Genomic DNA, 6000 nt, shown 5'->3' with positions numbered 1-6000 from the left:
CACTTTTTTTCATACTAGTTTGGAAAGACGATTAAGCGTTTGAACGGCGGGTTAGGACCAAGCTGGTCAGTTCTATAACGATTTTTCAATTTTAGTAAATTTAAACAATTTTAGAGAAGTGTTACAAGTCTCCCTTGGTACTCGAAACACGTCTTGTTGAGACCCAAATGACTGTAGTATCTTTCAACCCTATTATTTCGACATTCTAAATGTAGCATTGGTTTTGAGGGAAACCCATCATTCATCGGTTAATAATGACTTTTATAGAAAATGGTAACTGTGCGGGGTAACTTGAGACACCAAATTTAATTGAATTTGATGGAAGTTGAGTGGCGGAACTTGACACTGGCACCTCCTTGTGCTACAGGGTGGTTTAAAGTAACGGACCTCTCCGTTCTAAGATCAAAACCAAGCCGCATTTGATCGGGAATCACTTTTTTAGACAGTGTAAAGGGTCCCAAGTTGACATACAGCTTTAAGTTGGAGGGTTTTTCTCAACTACACACGGACCAGATACGACAGAATAAATCTTGAAGTCTCAAAAGATGGGGAATTTAATTACCTTTCCAACGAGCTAAATGTGATTGAAATCGGACAACTTCTAGCCCAAGAACCGTCAATTTTTTGAAGAAAAACAACTGTAAAAATAGTTTAAGGATTTTGAGTAAATTTTAAAAATTGACCAAGACTATATACCTTTGCAGGAATGGACTTGTGTACGTAGAAATAAAGAAAAATGTCAGGGTTGTCAGGTGTCAGGGTTGAATGTGAAATGAGAGAATCGCTGTACTGAGTTGACAGAGTTGGATGTGAAGTGGGAGAATCGTTGCGCTTCTGAAGTGCCGTTATCCCTCAAATTAGGAAATGTAACTTTGATGAAATAATCTTAACATGAGGTTTAAAAATCTTCTAATATATTCCACAAGTAGTACTTTTCATTGAAAATAAGTTAAATGACTAAGAAAATCAGTAAGGACTGGCAAAAACCCCACTTCCGTAAAAATTCAACGTAAAAACTAGGTGTGTCTCAAGTTACCCCGTCATTTGGGGTAACTTGAGACAACTTTTGAGACCCATTACTCTCATTATAGGTGACCCCCAAAAAGTTCATGGGGTCCAAACCGAATGTAATCATGTGAAATTAAACATAGTTGGGATTCGGGTTGGTGAGAAAAGTGTTGTGAACACACGGTCCAAAAAACGTGAAATATTGTCTCAAGTTACCCCGGTTTACGGTACGCCGAAGACCGGGTGGATACGACACCTCGTCGGAACAAGCGGCTATCTCCAAAGGGAGTGCAGACAAACGGCTATCTGTGAAGGAGCTGCAGACAAACGGCTATCTTTTTGACCCCCTGCAGACAAACGGCTAACTGACTTTTCGGGAGAGGTTAGGGTTGGCCGGGTTCCTTGAGTTTTTTTCAGGTTAGACGCATGACAGACTCATGTTATGTGTCAATCTGCTCTGACAAACTTTTGACATCTGTTGGATAAGGTCAAATTTGACAGGCTCAATTGATTGTAAATATATAAGTATCCAAACTCGGGAAGTGGAGAAAACAGTTAGCCGTTTGTCTGCAGGGGGTCAAAAAGATAGCCGTTTGTCTGCAGCACTTTCACAGATAGCCGTTTGTCTGCACTCACTTTGGAGATAGCCGTTTGTTCCGAGGGGGTGTCGGATAGGGGGCCGAAACTCCAGACGCGTTTTGAGCTCCAGAGTCGCTAAACAGGACTCGAACCGAGCGAGTGACCCCACCAATGTGCTCCTCGTTCGGAGAGCAGTCCATTGGTGGGGTCACTCGTTCGGTCCGAGTCCCATTTAGCAACTATGGAACTCAAAACGCGTCCGGGATTTTGACCGCCCCCACCGGTCTTCTGGCCCACTGTGCGCCAGGACCGAGCAGGCACTCTGGTGCACTGGGTAACTCGGCGACGACGGCGAGGGCGGCGCCTCGGCGATTTACGCAGGGACTTGGCTCATACTTGGAGGAGGCCGGGGCCCTGGCAAGGGGGGGGGGGGGGGGCGATAAGTCAAACATATTAGTTTGCAGTGTCGCTGCCGCGGCCGAAGATAGCGTCACTTAATAACCCGTGAAAAGCATTATCGGCCGGGCATCACCCCCCCCCCCTCCCCCCACCGCCTTCTCACCTTGCGTTCATCAAAGCAAGCTGCGAAACTTGCGGGGCGGTGCCGTCACTTGGCTGCAAAGCCCAGCCAGCCCGGCAGCCAGCCCGGCCAGGCGCTGTTATCACCAGAGAGAACTATTGTGGACCCGGCCCCGGCCCAGGCCCCGGCCGCCCGAGAGACATTTCTAATTAATGGGTTGGCAGCACTTGTTGCCTAGCTGTCTGCCGGTGCGGCGGGGCGGGGCGGGGCGGGGCGGGGCGGGGCGGGCGCGGGCGGGGCGGGGCGGGGCGGGGGCAGGGCTGCAGGTGGGCGCGCAGGCGTTATCCCCCAGTTCAGCCTAGGCCTGGGCGATTATTGGTTGTAATCGTAATCGGCCGATGAATAAAATAATCGCGATTGGTGTCGATTAGCAGTTCGGTAATCGGTAATCGAAAACGTACACGATTAATCGAAAATCAACGATTAATCGGGGGAAACCGATTATTTGGAAATTGACAAACAAAGGTTAATACTCATAATATTGTGAAAATAGCATGTAATAAGAGGATAGGAAAACCATTGGCGCAATCTCGAGTGTCTAAGACAGCTTTTTCGTGCCTTAACTGAAAACTTTTCAAGACTTTTCCGCTCAGAATTTGAACAGGTGATGGATAGAATATCCGATGATGAGACGATTAATCGATAATCGATCATCGTTAAATAATCGGTCAATCCTTCGATTACCGAACCACTAATCGGGGGTTTGAAATAATCGGACGATTAACAAAATAATCGCGATTATTTTCGATTATTCGATTAATCGCCCAGGCCTAGTTCAGCCGAAGCCCGTAAATGTTTGCGTCGCTGCAGACTGATTCCGAGAGGCGTAGTCGTCGCTCTGTCTCACTCGCTCTCATGGTGCGCTCCTTGTGGGCGCGAGAGAGACAGAGCGACGAAAACGACTTCCGGAATCAGTCCGCAGCCTACAGGCGCGGGATGGAGGATTACCGCGGGAAATCAATAACATAAAGAAGCACAGTGGGCCAGAAGACCGCTGGAGGCGGCCATAATTCTAGACGCGTTTTGAGTTCCAGAGTCGCTAAACAGGACTAGAACCGGACGTGTGACCCCACCAACGGATTCCTCGTTCGGAGAGCAATCCATTGGTGGGGTCGCACGTTCGTTTCTAGTCCCATTTAGCGACTCTGGAGCTCAAAACGCGTCAAGGGATTTCGACCGCCTCCGCCGGTCTTGTGGCAAATCCACTCCACTGCGCGACGGCCGCTGCGCCGCAAGGGCGCAAGCGCCGTGCAGGACACACGGCCTTCCATTATTTCTCGCCTCGGCCCGTTTTTCCCGCCTCTCCACACCGCGTGCTCCGTGTGCTGCACCACAGTGGCGGGCCTCGACCCTCCCCCTTTTTTGTCATATTATCTTGTTGGCGGGTGTCGTCGCAGGGCGGCGCGTCCCTGCTGATTTTTGTTCGGCACGTGAACTCCCCCCTCCCCCACCCCTCCCCGGCAACTCTCTCTCTCTCTCTCTCTCTCTCTCTCTCTCTCTCTCTCTCTCTCTCTCTCTCTCTCTCTCCCTCCCCTCTCTCCCCTCTCTCTCTCTCTCTCTCTCTCTCTCTCTCTCTCTCTCTCTCTCTCTCTTTCTCCCCCCCCCGGCCAGCCCCACGCACCACTTTGCCGCGCCCCAGAGCTCTGCGGGCTGATTCCGAAGGGGACAGTGTAGTTGCGCACGCTGTTCGTCGCGCTGCTTTTCCTCGCACTCACGGCGTGCCGGCGCGCGTGCCGGGCAGGGGTGCGAGAGAGACAGACTGGAGCACTGTTCGGGATCGGGCCGCAGCAGCCCCCTCCCCTCCTCTCTCTCTCTCTCTCTCTCTCCCTCTCTCTCTCTCTCTCTCTCTCTCTCTCTCTCTCTCTCTCTCTCCGTATCGCCGACGACACGTCCAATACAAGCAGGACCCTTATTCCCTCCACTTTCTCCAAGGCCCCCCCCCCTTTTTCCCCAGTAGGTGTGGGGCATTATCACGGGAAGTGTCATATGATGGCAATGGCAAAAGTTTGGCCCCAGATTGCGGCCAGGAGAAAAATATAAAGGAAGGAACCGAAGTTGGGAAAGACGGGGGCGGTGCGCGCTGCTGCAGACTGATTCCGAGGCTCGTTTTCGTCGCTCTGTCTCTCTCGCTCTCGTGGGGCGTCCCGTTCGGGTGCGAGGGAGACAGAGCTGCGAAAACGACTCTCGGAATCGGTCTGCTGCCGCTGGAGGGCCGCGGCGGAGGGGCACATTTGCACCGGCTGCGCGCCCCGCTGCCCGGCCCGGCCCGGCCCGGCTCGGCTCGGCTCGGCTCGGCTCGGCTCGGCTCGGCTCGGCTCGGCTCGGCTCGGCTCGGACCGGACCGGACCGGCTCGTTGACAGAAGCCAGCCACATGTCGTCGCGTTCAGGCACGACCGCAACACAACACGCCCCTCCATCTCCCCCTCCCCCCTCCCCCCCTCTCCGCCTCCGCCCGTATTGCGCCACCCCAGCACCGAATTCGCCGGTACCACAACAGCAGAGTGTTTATCTTCCCACGCCGCTTTTATTTTTTTCGACCGGTGATATCTTTACTTCCGACCACCGCAACGCTAGACAAAAGTTGACTAAAACAAAACCAGTATGTATTTTAAAGATACTTTTTTTTCACCGCACGAGAACGACGCACGTTGGAGTGACTACCTCCCTTTCAGTTTTAATCACCACCGGCCGGATATTAACGACTCCTCCGTCTCTCTCGCACCTTTCCGGGCCGGCCCGCGAGTGCGAGAGAGACGGAGCGGCGCGGGACGAACCCTCGGAATGAGGCTGGGGCGCTTTACGGTGTAAACACCGCTGCTCTAAAATCGGGAATTCGGTTCCGCTCGTGCTGGCCGCACTCACCGTGGCTGGCATCCGGGTGCAGGGCTGCTTGGGTCCGCACGCGCCGCGCTGCCCTGCGCACGCACGGCCAGGGGCGGGTCCAGGAGGGGGGAGGAGCCTCCAGCCCAGGCTGCAGCCGCTACAGCCGTTCCAGCCGACGGCTCCAGCAGCGGGGCCTGCAAACAGAGCGGGGGAAGGACGGGGATGAGATAGAGCAGCGGTTCCCAACCTTTTTCAGTTCGCGACCCCAAATTTGTAGCAAAGGGGGATATCTCTTATGGGTGCGCGTGGCCCGTCTGCGCAGCGCACCGGCAGCAGAGGTGCCAACATCTGAACCGAAAAGTGAGAGCCGACCCAGCGTGGTCCGGCAAGATGCTGCGCTGGACCGCTTTCCTCACGTGAGATCGGTAGCGCAGTGGTTAGCGTAGCCGCTTACGGCTCGGGGGATGCGGGTTCGACACCCACCCGGGCAGACCGCTTTTACCGCAATTTCTGTTCTCTACGTTGGTACCACTGCCTTGGGGGCGCTGACGTCACGATAAGGAGGCCGTCTTTCGTAGCATGGAGTTATACCCCTTTGATTTGTAGCCAAAAATTTCCGCGAAACCCACACCCCGCCCGACGCGACCCCTCCCTTATGCCTTTGATACGGAGTGCGATGATCGGCGATAATCCGCCTTAGTTTGCGAGCAGTATTGTCTCAAAGTTGATCAAAACGGTCACAAATGTCTTTGAAACATCGTACCTTGGGCCGACTTTCAGCAGCCACTGCGTCTGATCCGAGGCGGTATTTTGTCCTTCTCAACGGGCAATTGGACTTTGGACCTTCCTTAAGCATGCCTTTGTTACGGAGTGCGATTATCTGCCTTAGTTTGGAAGCAGTATTGCCGCAAAGTTGGTCAAAACGGTCATAAATGTCTTTGAAAAATCGTGTTTTGGGCCGACTTTAAGCAGCCACCACTGCAGCCATTGCTCTTCGAACGAGGAATCC

This window comes from Thrips palmi, unplaced genomic scaffold (genome assembly GCF_012932325.1).
Source record: "Thrips palmi isolate BJ-2018 unplaced genomic scaffold, TpBJ-2018v1 HiC_scaffold_2, whole genome shotgun sequence".
Lineage (NCBI taxonomy): Eukaryota > Metazoa > Arthropoda > Insecta > Thysanoptera > Thripidae > Thrips > Thrips palmi.
Note: the sequence above shows the minus strand (reverse complement) of the source record.